The following is a 20838-nucleotide window of genomic DNA, read 5'->3' as shown; positions in this document are numbered from 1 at the left end:
CTGTCAGCTATAAATATTTTCCTTTAATCAGTAGTGGGTTCCTTACAGATGAGGACATGGCAGCGGTGGCTGCTGTGGAACCTGGGCAGCCATCGACAAATGAGCTACAGGAACAAAACAAACAAAGCTTACAAATCAAAAAGTGGCAGAAATTCTCAATGTCAGAGAATCGCACAATCATAAAGTGTTATTACAACTCGGAACCTGAGAAACGTGGATATCAAAGAGGGACGTATCAATTATGGAAACAAGAATATGCAGACTCAAAAATAACAGAACTTCGACTGGCTGATCAGCGACGACTCATAATCAGGAACCAAATGTTCAGTAAAGTCGAATTAGAAGAAATACAGAAAATTTGCAAAATAAAAACACCAAAATCTGATCTGGCACCAGTAGAAGCTCCAATAAGATCTGGAGTCATTGCACAACTGGAACCTGATGAAAACTTGGAAAGACAGCAAGAAGCTGCAGATGGGACACTTGACACTATGACTCAAAGTCAGCAATAACTTAAGGACCAAATACTTGCTCATCCAGGGTCCAATGCAGAGCGAAAGATACTGCCAGCCTTAAAAAACATAAGCAAGAAACGACTTGTCCTACTGATGGAAGATATTAACTCTGCATTTGCAACTCTCAATGTAACTTCAATTGAAGAATTGAATCAGCTTGCCTAGAGTACAGCTGTGATAGTAACTGAAGAACTAGGATTACTGCAACAGAAACCAATTGGAAAACCAACTGGAAAACCAAAATGGAAAATCTGACTAGAACTGAAAATCAAAAGCTTGAGATCAGATGCAAGTAACTTGAAGAACATTAAAGAGCAGAAACTGAACAATCAGAAGATCAAATACTACTTGACAAAAAAGTACTGGCTTAGTACAAGAAAGATCGATAAAGCTCTGGAAATTGTAAAGCAGCAGATAACAGCGACAGCCAGGAAAATTGAGCGATATGAAGCTAGGATCACCCAGTACAGGCAGAATCAAACATTTCAATCCAACCAGAGGCAGTTCTACCAGAACCTGCATCAGCAAACAGATAAGAAAATTGAAAAGCCAGAGGTGAAAATAACAACAAAGTTCTGGAAAGATCTCTGGGAGGTCGAAAAAGACTATAACAACAATGCTAGCTGGATAAAGGAATTTGAGAAAAAATTCTCAAAGAGCAATATGCAGCATCTGGAAATAATACCTGAAATGATTGCAAAAAGAGTGAAGAAAGTAAAGAACTGGACATCCCCTGGCACTGATCAGGTGCATGGTTTTTGGCTGAAATACCTGACCAGCCTGCATGGAAAAATGGCCAAATTGTTCAACAAAATGCTGCAGACAGGAAATATCAGTGAATGGCTTACAACTGGCAGAACATATTTAATACAGAAAGATGCAGTGAAAGGAGCCATACCAAGAAACTACAGGCCAATAACATGTTTGCCGACCATGCTCAAACTGCTGACAGGTATCATAGCTGACAGAATTCAGGGCTATCTAGAAGAAAATGACATCATGCCAATGGAGCAAAAGGCCAATTAAGGATGAAGCAGAGATACAAAAGACCAGCTCCTAATTGATAAAATGATTTCGGAGAACTGTAAGAACAGGAAAAGAAACTTATACATGACCTGGATTGACTACAAGAAAGCCTTTGACTCATTGCCACACAGCTGGATCATAAAATGCCTGGAAGTCATTGGAGTCAATGAAAACATCAGGAAATTCATAGAAAAGGTGATGAAATATTGGAAGACTGAGCTTTTTGGGGGAATGAAAACTATGGACTGATCAATATCAGAAGGGGCATCTTCCAGAGGGACTCTTTGTCCCAATTGCTATTCACCATTGCTATAATCCCACTGTCACTCATCCTACAGAAAACAAACCTAGGCTAACAAACTGCTAAGAATTCACCAAAAATTTCACACCTGCTGCATATGGATGACCTGAAGTTATATGGCAAATCAGAAACTGAGATACAGTCACTAACCAACACTGTGCGAATCTTCAGCAATGACATCAACATTATTATTATTATTTACTAGATTTGTATGCCGCCCCTCTCCGAAGACTCGGGATGGCTCACAACAGTAATAAAAACAATATAGTAGTGGAACAAATCTAATATTAAAAAACATATAAAACCCTATCATTATTTAAAAAACCAAACAGCACATTCAATCCAAACATAAAACAAAGTATAAAAAAGCCTGGGGGAAAGGTGTCTCAACTCCCCCATGCCTGGCGGTATAAGTGAGTTTTGAGTAGTTTATGAAAGACAAGGAGGGTGGGGGCAGTTCTAATCTCCGGGGGGGAGTTGGTTCCAGAGGGCCGGGGCCACCACAGAGAAGGCCCATATTTCTTCAACACTCCGTGGCTTGCATTGGCTACTGATCAGTTTCTGGTCACAATTCAAAGTGTTGGTCATGACCTTCAAAGCCCTACATGGCATTGGACCAGAGTACCTCCGGAACTGCCTGCTACCGCACAAATCCCAGCGACCGATAATCCATCATGCACTACACCCCTTCAGTGATGTTGACAGGCTGAATTTACCAAGGAAAATAGGCGGCAGAGGACTTTTGCAAGTGAAGCAGACAGTGGAAGAAGAGAAGCATGCATTAGCTGACTATGTGAAGGAGAGCAAAGAGTCAGCGTTGATGGAGGTCAACAATAGGAAGCTTCTCAAGGTGAAGCAAACTAAGGACCAGTACAGAAAAACTGTAACTCAATGTCGTATGGACAGTTGGTGGAACAAAGCATTGCATGGCCAGTCCTTGAAGAAGATTGAAGGCAAAGTGGACAAAGAAAAGACCTGATCATGGATTACAAATGGAACACTCAAAAAGGAGACAGAAGAACTAGTACTGGTGGCACAAGAACAGGCCAGTAGAACAAATGCTGTCAAAGCCAGAATTGAAAAATCAACTGATGATCCAAATGCAGACTCTGTAAACTCGTGGTGCTTCCGGTTCCGGTGGGGGGAGGAGGGTGGAATTACAGCTCCACCGGACTACGGTTAAACATCAGAAAATATAGAAAATATAGAAACTTCCCACGTCAAGGCAACAACCTGTTTTGGAGGTGAGGTGTCCCTGCTTCTGGAGACCTTGGGTTCGGCGGTGTTCGCGGCATTGGTGAGCTGCTTGGCCGCGAACCCGCCTGGAGCCGGACTGACAGAGACGTGGCAGAATGGCGGCTGCTGTTTGCAGCTGAGCTGTGTTGTGCTGTCGGGAGGGAGCCGGAGGCGCCGGACGGCCCGTTTGCAGCTCATTTGCAGCCCGGTGGCTCGGAGGGTGAGCATTTGGGATTTGGGCTCAGGAGTCGGCTCGTCCCAGCTCAGGGGGTCCTTGCTGCCCCCCTGCTCCGTGGCGCTTCCATCACCCCCCCCCCTGCTCCGCGGCGTTTATTTTTGCAACATCTTGGCTGCAGCAACGTTGTCGAGGATAGGGGGGCTAGAGCTGTAGAAGGAACCCTGTGCCCAGCCTGTGCCTTGTCTGGGAGGATCCCGCTGCCCCCGGCTTCGCGCCGCCTGCTTTGGACTGTCACCGCCGCGGAATTCGCTGAGGAATCAGCTGGGGCGCGGAAAATGGCGGCCGCAAATCAGATCGAAACTACCTGCAGCCCTTTTCTCTCTTTTCCTCACCGAGTTACGACCCTCAGAGACTGAGAGCTTCAGAGACTGAGAGGCTGAGCTGAGTTATCGAGCCAGCCAAATTGAAACAGCCAGACCCACCAGATACACTAAGCGGTCCTGAGACGCGGGAACACCGAATGGTGGGGGTGTTCGGTGTCAAAAGACCAGCCAAGTGGGGAACTGCAGGAGGAGGAGAGAGAGGAGACAGAGGGCTATGGGAAAACAAAGAGGCCAAGGAGGAGAGTACCACTATGACCACCAAAGGAGCATACTGTGGCTGCATAGAGGTCTGGATTGCCAATTTGGCTACTGCTGGGAACACAACAGACTGGGCATGTCAATTTATGAGATCTATAGTAATGAGACTCTGCTGCAAAACTACTGGGAATCAACGGAGGGCCGACCAGTGCGGTTTGGAGGCACTGTAAGAGTGGATGGGACAAGAGAGAAGGAAGATCTGAAATCATCATTGACACTAAGGACTCTGAGAGACAGGGAAATTAATTTAATAACCAGCATACTTGGGATAAGGACGTTCTACCGCCCCTTCTCTGAGGAGTGGGGGAGATATAGAATGACTCTGGACTCTGAGCAATTTGTGACTTTACTACCTGAGACCTTGGTGCTGTTGTTATTTGCTGCTGACTGGGTTCATTTTAATCAACTGAATTGTTATACTATTACCTATATTTTATATATTCTATATTTTCTATTTCTATTTGTATTTACTTCTTTTATTAGTATTTTAACTGTAGTATTTTAATTAATTGATTTATATTTTAACTAAATTATTGGGGGGGTGTTTTATTGATGGATAACTGGGATGGGCATAGGGTGTATGGAGCAAATGATTGGTATGGATGGGGCGGATGGGACGGGTGGGATCATAGTATGGGTGAAATGAATGGGAGTGATGTAAATAATACACTAGGCCAACCTGGCGCTGGAGAGGCGGGAGGGGGAGGGGCGGCTATCTCTGGGGTGACAGAGGGTCAGGATATCTCAGTGCTGCTGGGGAGAGGCAGATATGGCGGGAGTCACGGAGCTAGCCGTTACAGGGGAAGGAGAGATCGTTGCTTAATAACGATCCCTTGTTCCGGCTCCGTGAGCTCAACCCAGAATACTGGTGATGAGTGTATATCTGGCCCTGGGCTCAGGTTGCTGCTACTCAATGCCAGGTCGGTGGTAAATAAAGCTCTCCTCATCCGGGATTTGATCCTGGATGAGGAGGCCGACCTGGCATGTGTAACTGAAACCTGGCTGGGCCCAGAGGGAGGAGTTCCTCTCTCTGAAATTTGCCCAGCCGGGTTTCAGATATGGCATCAACCTCGACCCCAAGGAAGGGGGGGAGGAGTGGCTATTATAGCCAGGGAGAGCCTCTGCCTGCGTAGACTCGTTGCTCCGGAGATTGCGGGTTGTGAGTCCCTCCTGGTGAAGTTGGACTTAGGGGTTCAGGTGGGCTTGTTTCTCACGTACCTGCCTCCCAGCTGCGTGGCACAAGCCCTGCCTGTGCTGCTCGAGGAGGTAGCCGGGCTGGCGGTGGGGTTCCCTAGACTTATTGTCTTGGGAGACCTCAACCTGCCGTCGCTCGGCGAATCCTCTGGATTGGCACAGGAGTTCATGGCCACCATGACAGCCATGGACCTGACCCAAGTAGTTCAGGGTCCGACTCATGAGGGGGGGCACTCACCCGACATGGTATTCCTCTCTGAGCAACTGAGTAATGGTCTGAGACTAAGGGGCTTAGAAGTGTTGCCTTTGTCATGGTCAGACCATTTTCTACTGCGGCTTGACTTCCTGGCTCCAATCCTCCCCCGCAGGGAGGCGGAACCAATTAAGATGTTCCGCCCCAGACGCCTGATGGATCCAGAAGGCTTTCAGAAGGCGCTTGGGGTTCTTCCAGATACACTCGTCCGCAGTCCGGCAGAGTCTCTGGCTGAGGCCTGGAACAAGGCGGCAGCAGAGGCCCTTGACCGTATTGCGCCGTTGCGACCTCTCCGTGGCGCTAGACCCCGTAGAGCTCCATGGTTCAACGAGGAGCTCCGGGAGTTGAAGCGCCAGAAGAGACGTCTAGAGAAGCGATGGAGGAAGAGTAAGTCCGAATCCGATCGAACACTTGTAAGAGCCTTTATTAAGACTTACAAAGTGGCGCTCAAGGCGGCAAGATGCGCGTATCATTCCGCCTTGATTGCATCAGCGGAATCCCGCCCGGCCGCTCTGTTTAGGGTGACCCGCTCCCTTCTTAATCAGGGGGGAGTTGGGGAGCCCTTACAGAGTAGTGCCGAGGACTTTAACACGTTTTTCGCTGATAAAATCGCTCGGATCCGGGCCGATCTCGACTCCAATTGTAAAACAGAGTCGACTGACAACGAGTCAGTCGAGGTGACTGGGGCTAAACGTCTTTGTCCATCTGTCTGGGAGGAGTTTGACTTGGAGACACCTGATGAAGTGGACAAGGCCATTGGAGCTGTGAGTTCTGCCACCTGTTCACTGGATCCGTGTCCCTCTTGGTTGGTTTCGGCCAGCCGAGAGGTGACACGGAGCTGGGCCCAGGAGATTACCAACGCTTCCTTGGGGAGGGGAGTCTTTCCAACACTCTATAAAGAAGCGCTCGTGCGCCCCCTCCTCAAGAAGCCCTCCCTGGACCCAGCCGTACTCAATAACTACCGTCCAGTCTCCAACCTTCCCTTCATGGGGAAGGTTGTCGAGAAGGTGGTGGCACTCCAGCTCCAGCGGTCCTTGGAAGAAGCCGATTATCTAGGTCCCCAGCAGTCGGGTTTCAGGCCCGGATACAGCACGGAAACTGCTTTGGTCGCGTTGATGGATGATCTCTGGTGGGCCCGGGACAGGGGCTTGTCCTCTGTCCTAGTGCTTCTTGACCTCTCAGCGGCTTTCGATACCATCGACCATGGTATCCTTCTGCGCCGGCTGGAGGGGTTGGGAGTGGGAGGCACTGTTCTCCAGTGGTTCTCCTCCTACCTCTCCGGTCGGTCGCAGTCGGTGTTAGTGGGGGGTCAGAGGTCGACCTCTAGGTTTCTCCCTTGTGGGGTGCCTCAGGGGTCGGTCCTCTCCCCCCTGCTATTTAACATCTACATGAAACCGCTGGGTGAGATCATCCAAGGGCATGGGGTGAGGTATCATCAATATGCCGATGATACCCAGTTATACATCTCCACCCCATGTCCAGTCAACGAAGCAGCGGAAGTGATGTGCCGGTGCCTGGAGGCTGTTGGGGCCTGGATGGGTGTCAACAAACTCAAACTCAATCCAGACAAGACGGAGTGGCTGTGGGTCTTGCCTCCCAAGGACAATTCCATCTGTCCGTCCATCACCCTGGGGGGAGAAACATTGACCCCCTCAGAGAGGGTTCGCAACTTGGGCGTCCTCCTCGATCCACAGCTCACATTAGAGAAACATCTTTCAGCTGTGGCGAGGGGGGCGTTTGCCCAGGTTCGCCTGGTGCATCAGTTGCGACCCTATTTGGACCGGGAGTCACTGCTCACAGTCACTCATGCCCTTATCACCTCGAGGCTCGACTACTGTAACGCTCTCTACATGGGGCTACCTTTGAAAAGTGTTCGGAAACTTCAGATCGTGCAGAATGCAGCTGCGAGAGCAATCATGGGCTTTCCTAAATATGCCCATGTTACACCAACACTCCGCAGTCTGCATTGGTTGCCGATCAGTTTCCGGTCAGAATTCAAAGTGTTGGTTATGACCTATAAAGTCCTTCATGGCACCGGACCAGATTATCTCAGGAACCGCCTTCTGCCGCACGAATCCCAGCGGCCAGTTAGGTCCCACAGAGTGGGTCTTCTCCGGGTCCCGTCAACGAAACAATGCCACTTGGCGGGACCCAGGAGAAGAGCCTTCTCTGTGGCGGCCCCGGCCCTCTGGAACCAACTCCCCCCAGAGATTAGAATTGCCCCTACCCTCCTTGCCTTTCGTAAGCTACTCAAAACCCACCTCTGCCGCCAGGCATGGGGGAATTAAGACCTCTTCTCCCCCTAGGCTGATACAACTGTATGTATGGTATGTTTGTACGTATGTTGGTTTTATACATTAGGGGGTTTTAAGTTAGTTTTTAGTATTGGATTTTTACTGTATATTGTTTATGACTGTTGTTAGCCGCCCCGAGTTTTCGGAGAGGGGCGGCATATAAATCCAATAAATGAAATGAAATGAAATGAAATGTAAAGAAACAGATGAAACAATCGATCACATACTCAGCTGTTGCAAAAAGGTCACACAGACTTACTACAAGCATAGACATGATGCTGTGGCACAGATGATCCACTGGAACTTGTGCCAGAACTACCATTTACCAGTGGCAAAGAACTGGTGGGATCATAAGCCCGAAAAAGTGGTCAAAAATGAGCAAGCAAAACTACTGTGGGACTTCCGACTTCAGACTGACCGAATTCTGAAGCATAACACACCAGACACCCTGATTGTGGAGAAAAAGAAAGTATGGATCATCGGCATTGCAATCCCAGGGGACAGCAGAATTGAGGAGAAGCAGCTAGAGAAATTAGTGAAATACGAAGATCTAAAAATCGGGCTGCAACGACTCTGGCATAAGCCAGTGAAAGTTATCCCAGTGGTACTTGGCACGCTGGGGCAGTGCCAAAAGATCTCAGCAGACATTTGAAAACCATCAGAATTGAAAAAATCTCCATCTGTCAATTGCAAAAGGCCACTTTACTGGGATCGGCAAACATAATTCGCCGCTACATCATGCAGTCCTAGGTGCTTGGGAAGCGTCTGACTGGTGATGAAATATGAAATCCAACATAGTGATCTCATTTGCTGAGTTGTAATGATATAACAACAATAACAATAACAATAACAATAAAAACAAAAACAACAACAATAATAAATTTATTAGATTTGTATACCGCCCCTCTCCGGAGACTCGGAGCAGCTCACAACAGTAATAAACAGTATACAGATCCAATACTTAGAAAACAATTTAAGACTCTTGTCATTAAAATAGTCACAAAACCCAATGAAACCATACATAAACCGTAATAGCTAGGGGATATATCAATTTCCCCATGCCTGGTGACATAGGTGGGTTTTCAACTACTTGCGAAAGGTGAGAAGGATGGGGGCAGTTCTAATCTCTGGGCGGAGTTGATTCCAGAGGGCCAGGGCTGCCACAGAGAAGGCTCTTCCCCTGGGTCTCGCCAGATGGCATTGCTTAGTCAATGGGACCTGGAGAAAGCCAACTCTGTGGGTCCTAATTGTGCCACAGATGCACATTTCCCAGCCAGATTTTGCTTTTGCGCTTATGCAGGAAGCAAAATCTCATGAGGGAATGCATGCACACAAAAGATTTCAGTGATGTTTTGCTTCCGTGCATGTGCAGAAGCAAAAAAACCCACCAAAATCTCTCTCACGCACATGTTCCCTTGCGAAATTTTGTTTCCTGCACATGTGCAGAAGCAAAATCTTGCAGGGATGTGCATGCATGCCAGAAACCCGAAGCTGTGCGCGCAGTGCACTGGTAGCGGCAGTAGTAGCAATCCCTGCCTACCTTTAATATACTATGTACCAGGAAGAAAACACAATATCTTTAAGGTTCTGAAATAGGATTAGGAATCCAAACATGACTGTAAAACATTACTCCAAATCCTATGTTTATCATACTTGATTATTAAATTATTTAAGATATCTTCAGGTATGATAAGAAAGGGACAATTTTAGTGATCTGTAATACCAGTTATTCAGACCCTTTTCTGCAAGAATCCAATTCATCCTGACATAAGCATAGTAATGTTCTTATTTGTACCTAGATCCTATTGTTTATCATCCCACATATATCTTAAATTAGACAGAGTTTGAACAATTGTTTATTTTTCCCTTGTGTAACACAGAGTGCCATATACTATAACCTAACAATTATCTCCATCTTGGCAAACCACATGATACTTTTCTCAAGTCATACATACAACATTACCACTTTGTGGAAGCTTATATTGACTACTGTATCTCTGTGTGGTCCCAATTTGGTCTGAGATACTCTTGAAGCTTTTCAAACCACCTCTAAAAATTTACTTTTATGAAAAGTATCTGAAGCCAGTCAAGACAATGTGGTATAACCAAAATAACGATGGATGGCACTATTGATGTATGAAATCTGAACTACTTTTTGATTGGGATGGCAAAAATATTTCTGTTGCTTCTGCTCATTCTGTGGTTGCAGCAGCATTCAGCTGAATACAAAACTCTGAGTGCTTTATGTATGATTATTGAGCCCATCCAGATACTGAATGAATATTGTCAGACAGAGGATTTAATCATAGGAGCAATTACAACTCAGTATAATTGCGTATTTGACATACCATCTTTCAATGAAAGTTTCAAAATGAAGCCTTTATGTGATCTTGTGTACGGATATTTTTTTCTTTTAAAAAAAATTCAAAACACAAATAGAAAAAAATGAAATATTTTTTCAACTTGCAATGGAATATTTGGCATTCAGTCTTGTTCTATGTTATGATTTGAGTCAATGAATTTTAAGTTTGGTCTGTAAGTTGAGATCTGCTACAAAATCTACTCAGAGTTTCTTTTAGTACAATATATTTTCTCTTTATACCCATTTATTTCTTTCTATTTTGTCCTGTTAATTAGACTCATTTTTTACCATGTGTTTCAAATTTCACCTGGTATTGTCCTGGCTCTTTCTAGCAACTAATCTGCACTTTTTATTGTTCAATTTCTCATAGCTTTATACTTTATTCTTTTTTATCTTTCACATACCCAGCAGTCCTTTTAATCTATTTTATTCTTTATCTTGTTTACACTGTGGATTTATATGCACACCTTAACTGGAATTCCCATGTGATTTTATTGAAGTGAAAAGAGATTTTTTGACACCTGAAAATTTAACTCATTTCCAATTTCAAAATGTATATGAATCTTCGTGAACACACTCGTTTATGTTATGTAAAGGAAATTCATTAACAATATAAAAAGTAAATGTAATTGCAATCTTTACAGATTTACACTTTGGAGAAATTGAGTTATAGGCCATGGATAATGTGAATTAGTTATTATACAAAATAATCATATTTTAGAAAAGAAAGAGATTTGCAGTTGTTTCTTTATATTCAGTGTTATTAAAACAAAATTAGGCTTTGAGAAGAGGAGAGGAGAGGGGAGACATATAAATTGACCTTTTAATAAATAAGGAAGAACGTATGAATAACTTATCCATATAAGTGGTGTTCTAGATCTTGCTAAAGTTCAAATGTCAATCTTTCCTTATCCATATGGACTATGGTTTTCTCTATATAAACTGACATCAAGCCAAACAAATTGTTCTATAAACAATGATTGTATTTTTTCATAATGTAATTCTGCTTTTAGTTTGAAGTTGAAGAACTACCAACATGTCCTGACCATGGCATTTGCAGTGAAGGAGATCAACGAGAATTCCCAAACCTTACCAAATCTTACCCTGGGGTTCCACATCTATGACAGTTATTCCAGTCCAAGGATGACTTATTACAATACTTTGAAGCTTCTTTCTACTTGGAAAAGAACCATTCCTAATTATAGCTGTGATAATGCAAAAAAAATGATATCCCTGATCGGAGGTTTAGACTCTTCCACCTCCTTCTACATGGCTACCCTTACAGGCATCTATAAAATTCCTCAGGTAGACACAACGACTGCTTTATAAAGTTTTTCCATATTATGTCTTTTTATTTGTGGAAGAGGGTTTTCAGATCAATGGCTGTATTTGACCATTGGTTGATGCACTCTACTTCTTAGTAAAGCTAGGATAAAGCTAAAATTTTCATTTATATATTTTACATTTAAATCAAATATGTTAAATACAATGATTGTGATGATATACTTATACATTTAAAAAATGTTCAAATCAGTCACAATAAACATAACATTTTCCTAGCTGGTCTTAAGGATCACATGCATCCGTGTATCCTTTAATTGTTACTTTTCTATTTTCGTCTCAAATGTTACTGCCTCGATTTTTGAATGAAAAAAGGTGTGTGTGGTCTCAAAAACAGTATTCTTTGCAATGTCATTAAATATGAATGTATTTAAGATATTTGATCATTTTACCATATTCTATATTTTTGCCACAGAGCAAAGATTGGCTAACTCATGAGAATATTGAAAAAAAAACCTTTGAGAAATAGACATGCTGTATCTTTGAAATATCATGACTATCTCCACTATAAGTAGATGAAGGATTTTCAGAGTTTATTCCAAATGATTTATTATGTGGAGTGCCTAATCATGTTACAATAATTATCTCCCCAAAAACATAAAAGCATGACAAGTATTTGAAAATAATCATATTTGCCTTTTTTTTTTTCTTGACAGATTGCTTACTCTGTATTTGCTCCAGTGGTGAATGCTCGCAAATTTCTTCCTTTTTTGTATAGAATGATGCCAAGTGATATGGTCCAATATTCAGGAATCGTACAACTTCTTTTGCATTTTCAGTGGACTTGGGTTGGGATCATTGCAACAGATGATGATGATGGAGAAAAGTTTGTACAGACCTTAACACCACTGCTCTCTCAGCATGGCATCTGCCCAGCCATCATTGTAAATATACCAACATTATCTCATTATTTAAACTACTATGACTTATTGATGCAAATATCACCTGAATCTATGTTATTAACCTCATCTGAAGTTAATGTGTTTGTGCTACATGCAAATCATAGAACTATAACATGTATTAAATGGTTGATGTACATATATAAGCTCCTGGAAGACAATGACACTAAATCAGTACATAAAATCTGGATTATGACAGCCCATTGGGATTTCTCATCAGACATATTGCAGAAAACATTTGATATGATGTTCTTCCATGGTGCCTTATCTTTTGCAATTCATACCAATGAGCTTCTGGGATTCACCCATTTTCTGCAGGGATTAGATCCTCATTCAGATAACAATGATCGATTTATCCAGGTTTTCTGGCAACAGGCATTTAATTGTTCATTTTCTGGTCATAATGGAAAAGAATGTACTGGCCAAGAGAAACTGGACCATTTGCCAGGAGTTCTTTTTGAAATGAGCATGACTTCCCAGAGCTACAGAATTTACAATGCTATTTTTGTCTTAGCATATGCTTTGCATGACATCTACAAACCCAGGCCACAAAAAAGAGCTATATTTAATAGACATAATCTGGAACATAAATCTTGGCAGGTAGGGTATTTTTGTTATTTTAGTTTTGATATAATGGACAAAAAGCACTAATGGCTTTATAGATGGAGCATTTTGGCTGAATTTTTAAAAAATCTCCAGTATTTGTTTCAGAGTTGCATGACACATTTTAGTATATTCGTTACCAAAAGCACATGTTAATATATTTTTGTACCAAGACATATCAATTTCTATTTGCAGCCTCTATTTATTGCTATTGAATAGTTTCTTGAATATATCCCTTCTGTATCCATCCCTTAATTTAACATTTGAAAAAAAACATAACATAATAGAATATCCCTTTCCTTTAAAAAGAATGGATTCCTGATCTGATATCTTTGAACTATTCCTACTGTTAGATAAAGAGTAATTTTATCTAACAGCTTCAAGTAATTTATATTCAGAATGCATGTTGAAATAATTTTGATGGGAAATATTTTTGATGTTCAGTTTAGCCCAGTGTTTTTCAACCAGTGTGCCATGGCACACTAGTGTGCTGCGAGACATGGTCAGCTGTGCCGCGAAGCTCAGAGAGAAAGAAAGCAAGAGAGAGAGAGAAAGAAAGAAAGAAAGAGAAAGAGCGAGAGAGAGAGAGAGAAAGAGAACAAGAGAGAGAGAGAAAAAGAGAAAGAAAGAGAGCAAGAGAGAGAAAGAAAGTAAGAGAGCGAGAGAAAGAGAAGGAGGGAAGGAGAGAGAGAAAGACAGAGAGGGAGGTAGGGAGGGAGAGAGAAAGAGAGCAAAAAAGAGGAAGGAAGGAAGAGAAAGAAAGGGATGGAGAAAGAGAGAGAGAAAGAGGAAGGGAGAGAAAGGGGGAGGGAGAAAGAAATAGAGTGAAGGGGAGGAAGAGAGAGAGAGAGAGAATAGTAAAGACCTGTATAAAATTAATATTCTATTTCTTGATTGATTATCTATTGTATATGGGGTAGTAGAGATGACAGTATTGACTGTGTGTGCAGTTACCTCTGCTTTCCCAGGCAAGGACTTCAAAGCTAAAGATATTAAACTTGCATGAATAAATCCCTAAACTGAGATAAAAACAAGAATAATGTAATAATAGTTATTTAACAAATGTGCCTTTATCTTTATAGATTCACCCCTTCTTGAGGAGCATCACTTTTAATAATAGTGCTGGGGATATTGTATCTTTCAATGAAAATGGTGAATTAAAAGCTGGATATGATATTCTAAACTGGGTTGTTTTTCCAAACCAATCCTTTGTAAAAGTGAGAGTAGGAAAGATGGATACACAAGACAAAGAGCTAATCATGAAAACAGATACTATCACATGGCATAGTTCATTTAATCAGGTAAGATGCAGTTTGACTTCAGAAATGCCAAGTTAGTTGAGAAATTCTCTTACAATGGTCTTTGACAATTTTCCATGTTTAATTTGAATAATTTCATCCAATATCTTCTCACTGATATTTATTTATCACTGACATTAACAGATCTCAATCTGTTTACTTTACCACCTCTAAAACACATCACACGAAAATAATTTTATTCCCAGATGATCATTTGAAAAGTTGTCTACCTGTTTTGAAAATGTTCCAGACTTTATGTTCCCTTTTTATCTGCCAATTTATATTTCATCTGTTTGTGTCCAATTTCTTCATTTTAAAATATTTAGTTAGTTAGTTAGTTGGTTAGTTAATGACTGAGTTAGTGAGCTAGTGAGTTAATCAGTCTAACCACAAGGTGACTTTGGACAGCTTAAATGTTAAAATGTAACCATAAATATATGAATAAATAAGAAAAAGCACAATAAAATTGTAATAAAGCATCAATTATAAGTGAAAATGGGGAGAAGAAAGAAGAATATACAGGGGTGTTTGGGAAGTACTGCTAGTCAATTGTCTCTCTTCAATATGAAATTCCCCCATCAGGCCCAAAGCCAATTGGTAGAGCCAGGTCTTCAGGTTCTTTAGAAGGTGGGAGCCAATCTTGAGGTTATTTTAACTGTTGTTTTATTTATATAATATTATTTATTATCTTTATTTTAATTATTCTTGTATTTCAAGGAAGCACACATATCTAATGTTCAGGCATGACCTCAGATGACATTAGATAAAATTACAATGTTAATGACATAGTGCTTATCAAAATAGGAGCATGATCTATATTCTTTTGCTTTATGGGCAGGTACAACCACTTTCTCTCTGCAATAAGAACTGCTATCAGGGTTATTACAGAAGAAAAAAAGAGGGGAAGCCATTTTGCTGCTATGATTGTGTCCCATGTGCAGATGGAAAAATTTCAGATCAGATGGGTAGGATAAGATATAATGCTAACAGCTTACAATTTAATCATCCTTAAAGAGATACCCTCCTCTCTTTTGTGGCATTGTATATTTATTAATATGAATCCAGAATATTTAGAGAAACTGAATAAGATAGAAATGTGTATCTCTACATGAATAGCTTGGGAGGGGGGAGGTTTACAATTAAATTAAGCCAGAAAATATGCCCCTTGGAATATCTACCCAATTTATCAAAAAATTCAGTATATAGTATGTGTTTCATTATGTGAAACTGGATGTGGATAATTAACTAATTATGATTTGAGATGATCACCAGTTTTAAAAAAATCATATATGAGTTATAAATCAGCATTGCACTCAGAGAACTATTCCTTTTTCACTTTTTTCCCTCCCTCTCTCCCTCCTTTTTTCTGCCTAAGATGAATTATATTTTCAATCTCACAGAAGCTCATTCAGTTAAATTAATACAACCTAAATTATATGTAATTAAGAATAGCTTACTATTCTTTCTGTTAGTAACAAGATTACTAGGTAATCATTTACATAAATCTCATTGTCTCCAGGTCACTCAAAACAATCAAAATAATTACAATGAAATCAATAAAACATGAAGGATAAAAATGCCAAATATAATAAAGTGATAATCTTTACTTAAGACCTGGGTGAAATGTCAGGATCTTATGGCCAGAAATGGGATTCAGCAGATTCTGAACAGTTCTGGAAAACCAGTACAGTGGAACCCCGACATAAGAGCTGCTCTACTTAAGAGCAACTCGAGATAAGAGCTTGGAGGGGAGAGATATTTTTGTTCTACTTACAAGCCCAAATTCGAGATACAAGCGCCAAGGAGCTGTCTCCTGAAGCCAAACGCTAACTTCCGCGTTCGGCTTCAGGAGACAGCTGCGAAGCGGCGCGCGTGTTTTAAAAGGTTGCAGCCGGCCTGGGGGGCTCGGGGGGGTGCTTGCAGCTTTCTTTCTTGCTCTTTTTCTTTCTCTCTTTTACCTTCCCTTCCTCTATTTCTTCTTTTCTTTCTCCTTCCCACCTTCTTCCCTCCCTCCCTCCCTTCACTCATTCCTCTCTTACTCTCCCCTTTCATAAGTTTCCTTGCTTCCTTCCTCTGTTCCTGTCCCTTCCCCCTTTCTTTCTTTCTTTCTTTCTTTCTTTCTTGCTTTCTTGCTTTCTTTCTTGCTCTTTTTCTTTCTCTCTTTTACCTTCCCTTCCTCTATTTCTTCTTTTCTTTCTCCTTCCCACCTTCTTCCCTCCCTCCCTTCACTCATTCCTCTCTTACTCTCCCCTTTCATAAGTTTCCTTCCTTCCTTCCTCTGTTCCTGTCCCTTCCCTCTTTCCTTCCTTCCTTCCCACCCTCCGTCCATTCATTCACCCATTCCTCTCTTGATCGCTTAAAGCCGGTCCCTGGTGCAAAAAGGGTTGGGGACCTCTGTCCTACAGGATTGGGTGGCAGAGAAGTTGAACATATGTAAATTTAAAAGTTTAAGAAAGTTTACAAGTTAAGTGAAAGAAACTTCATTATTCATTTATATGTACATGTACATTTCTTCATTAAAAACATGTCTTTCTGCATAATTTAGACTAACTTTATGAGTTTTTTGAGGGCTGGAACCAATTAAAATTATTTACATTAATTCCTATGGGGAAAAGTCGTTCGAGATAAGAGCTGCTCGACTTAAGAGCCCAGGTCCAGAACGAATTAAATTCGTATCTCGAGGTACCACTGTAGTAGCAATTTTGAGCAGTTTGGAGAACTGGTAAATACCATCTCTGACTGCCCCATCCCTATCTATTCTCTGCTTTCCAAGTCTCAGCTGATCGGGAGGAAATGGGGATTTTGCAGTAACCTTCTTCTGGAGTGGGGAGGGAATGGACATTTTACAGCATCCTTGCAATGCCATGCCCACCAAGCCATGCCCACCAAGCCACCCTGACAGAACCGGTAGTAAAAAAAAGTGAATTCCAACACTGCTCTGGCTCTTCTAAGCAATAGCAGAGTGGGGTCTTTCAACCTCAGGCAGGATTCCATTCTGGAGGTATATACTGCTTCTAAGATCCTTAATAGACCCTGGATTTTTTTAATTAAAAAAACTAAAGTATCTGCAAGATTGAATTGGTTGGCCAGATGTTGTGGGAGAAAGTGACCTCAAATAATCAACTCCATATGCTATATAGGGGTTTATCAATTAAAAAAACCCCTTTGAATTGCATGATAGCTACTGCAGCCCATGAAACAGAAGTGTATATGTGCATCACTACTACCATTTGCACTATTTCATTCTGGACCAATGGAAGCTTTCAGGTGGTCTTCAAGAGTACTCTCATGTACAGCACCTTGCAGACTTCAGCCATAAGGTCACTAGGGCATAAGTGAGCATTCCAAGAGCACCCAGTCTAGGAAAGAGGCCAATGGGCATACTGGATGAAGTTATACGAAGACATTCCTGGTTACAGTTCAAAACTATCCATCCAAGAAGATTACCAGATTATTTACCAACTTTGAAGAGGGAGATGCAAAGAGAAAAGTGTCATTCCACCTAAGTACAAAAATAGGATATCCCCAGCCACTCAGTCTTAACTCAGTCTCACTTAAGCCTGAGTCAAAAATTAGTTTCACATCTTTTTCCTGAAATTCAGGCTCAGATCAAATTCAGAGATATTCCCACACATGTATTTTATATTAAGTTTAGGAAAATTTTTAAGATAAAAAATGATTAAACTTGTCTTCTCAAGCACATGTTTTGTGGCAATATTAGGGCAATATATGTTTTTCTCTAGATATTAACACAATACATATCCTATCTTTCAGACACGAATGATTGTTTCCAATGCCCAGAAGATCACTATTCAAACAAAAACAGAGATAAATGCCTTCCTAAAAGAATTAACTTCCTCTCTTTCACTGAACCTTTGGGGATCACACTAGTCTTTTTGGCTGTGATGTTATCTGTAATCACAGTTTGGGTTCTTTGGATATTCACAATACATCGGAACACTCCCATTGTAAAAGCCAACAATCGGGATCTAACCTACTATCTGCTTATATCCCTTCTGCTGTGTTTCCAGTCCTCATTCTTGTTCATTGGCAAACCACAGACCCTCACCTGCTATTTGCAACAAGCCACTTTTTCCATCATTTTTTCAATAGCTATTTCTTGCATATTGGCCAAAACTGTTACTGTGGTACTTGCTTTTATGGCCACAAAGCCAGGATCCAAATTGAAAAAATGGATAGGAAAAAAACTGGCCAACTTCATTCTTCTTGGATGCTCCTTGATTCAAGTTGGGATTTGTATTGTATGGTTATGGATATTTCCTCCTATTCTAAATTTTGACTTTCATGCTCTGGCTGAAGAAATTGTGGTGGAATGCAAGCAAGGATTAGATGTTATGTTTTATTGTGTTCTGGGTTACTTGAGTTTTCTAGCCCTTGTTAGCTTTACTGTTGCATATTTTGCTAAGAAATTGCCTGACATTTTCAATGAAGCCAAATTTATCACCTTCAGCATGTTGGTATTTTGCAGTGTGTGGTTTTCTTTTATTCCCTCGTACTTGAGCACCAAGGGAAAATACATGGTGGCTGTGGAAGTCTTTTCCATCTTGGCATCTAGTGCTGGATTATTGGGCTGTATTTTTTTCCCTAAATGCTATATAATTCTGTTTCAGCCTATATTGAACAGCAAGGATCTGCTCATTAGAAAGAAATAGCATTCACATTTCCTATTTTTATTATTTATCAACATATTTTTTATCAAAATTCTATATAAAGAGCTATCAATTACATTTTCTTTTCAGTATGTTGATTCTATTTGGAAAATCTTTATTTCTGTTAATTGAATTAATGGATTGAAAATACTTCTAATGTGTCTTTAAACATTGGGGTTGAATCAAATCGTTGCCAGAAACTTTATTAATTTTTTGTTGGACACTGAACTTTTAAATTGTTTTAATTATGTTAAAGGTTTCTTGTCCTAAAAAAACCCCATGTAAAATGATCACAAATGATTATCAATTACAAAATTAAAATTAAAATTGTTTGCATAAGTCACACTGCTTGGATCAGCATCAGGGCGGATTCACATTTTTGTTGCTACCAGTGTGCTGCACCCGCAGATTCACTTCTCCTGTGTGCGTGTGCATGCTTCACATCATGTTTTTGCTTCTGTGCATGCGCAGGAAGCAAAATCTTGAGAGGGGATGTACATGAGAGACGGATTTCAGCAATATTTTTGCTTCCATGCATGCGCAGAAGCAAAAAATTGCCAGAATCTCTCTCACGCGCTGATCCCCTCATGAAATTTTGCTTCCTGTGCATAGAAGCAAAAACATGCTGGGACGTGCATGCAGAAGAACAGAAGCTTCACATGCAGTGTAACTTTTGCTACCGGTGCACCATCCTTATCCATACCGGTAGCAACATAATACTGATCTGCATATATACTATACCAGCGCAGACATCTTTGATTCCTGGGAAAACCCCAATGTTAATGAAGACCAACACCAAACAAAGCTGTAATTTTATATGCTGTTTATATTATAATGATAAATTCATAATAAATGTATGGCCCCATTTAATCAATGGCTCAAAGACTTGTACACTTGTATGCCATTGATGATCAGATTGGCCAAATACTGTATGAAGGCTTTGTATGGACAACTATTTTAAAATATGGGACTCGTTTATTATGCAAAAAACAATGGAAGAGGGAAAACCATGATAGATATACACACAAACACACAGAGACTTGCTTTCATAATATTTGCATTAGGTATATATTGAATTGAAACTGTCTACTGTTATATTATTCTTTCCTTTTATTTTTTTCTGTTGTATTTTTGACAGTTTTAAAGCACTTGTTATGCTTTTTTTATTGATAATGTATGTAACTTTTCATTATTCAATAATACAATTTTATCATTTTAATTCAATACTAAAAATGATTTTATGCTTTGTTCCTAATTATTGTTATTTAAAAGCAGAAAAAAACTTAAATTTTGCAAAGAAAAAATTATTGTGGATAAAAATAAGTTGAATCTGTTATAATGAAGGAGTAGAGATGTCAGCATGCCTTCCCAAATATATTTATTCAGGCTGCTTAAAGTACAAGAATAAAGCCAATATCCCTACCCACAGATCAGAGATAGTATTCATCTGGTTTGGACAAGTTCTTATTCATTCATTCATTCATTCATTCATTCATTCTTACTTACTTACTTACTTACTTACTTACTTACTTACTTACTTACTTACTTACTTATTTATTGAGTGAGTTGAAAGGGACCATGAAGGCCATCAAGTTCAACCCCCTACCCAAGCAGGAACCCTATAGTACACCAGTCAAGTGGCAGTTCAATCTTCTCTTTAAAATGTCCAGAGTGTTGGAGTTCACAACGTCCGCTGGTAGGTTGTTCGATTGGTTGATCGCTCTGACCGTCAGGAAGTTCCTCCTTATCTCCATGTTGAATCTCTGCTTGGTCAGCTTCCAGCCGTTGTTCCTTGTCCGGCCCTCTGGTGCCCTGAAGAATAAAGTGATCCCCTCCTCTCTGTGACATCCCCTCATATACTTGTAGACTGCTATCATGGCCACTCTGGCCCTCCTTTTCTCTAGGCTATCCATGCCCAGTTCCCTCAGTCTCTCTTCGTAAGTCTTGGTTTCCAATCCTGTAATCATCTTGGTTGCTCTTTTTTGCACCTTCTCCAGAATTTCAATGTCTCTTTTGAAGTGTGGTGA

The 20838-nt window shown here is 40.9% G+C and overlaps 1 pseudogene; it reads left to right on the top strand.

The window, feature by feature from the left end:
* The first annotated feature begins 56 nt into the window (after nucleotides 1-56).
* On the top strand, nucleotides 57-18943 carry LOC139154086 (vomeronasal type-2 receptor 26-like; annotated as a pseudogene).
* The last annotated feature ends 1895 nt before the right edge of the window (nucleotides 18944-20838 follow it).

This window comes from Erythrolamprus reginae, chromosome Z (assembly GCF_031021105.1).
Source record: "Erythrolamprus reginae isolate rEryReg1 chromosome Z, rEryReg1.hap1, whole genome shotgun sequence".
Classification (NCBI taxonomy): Eukaryota; Metazoa; Chordata; class Lepidosauria; order Squamata; family Dipsadidae; genus Erythrolamprus; species Erythrolamprus reginae.
The sequence above is the reverse complement of the archived record's forward strand: the minus strand, read 5'-3'. Positions and strand labels throughout refer to the sequence as shown.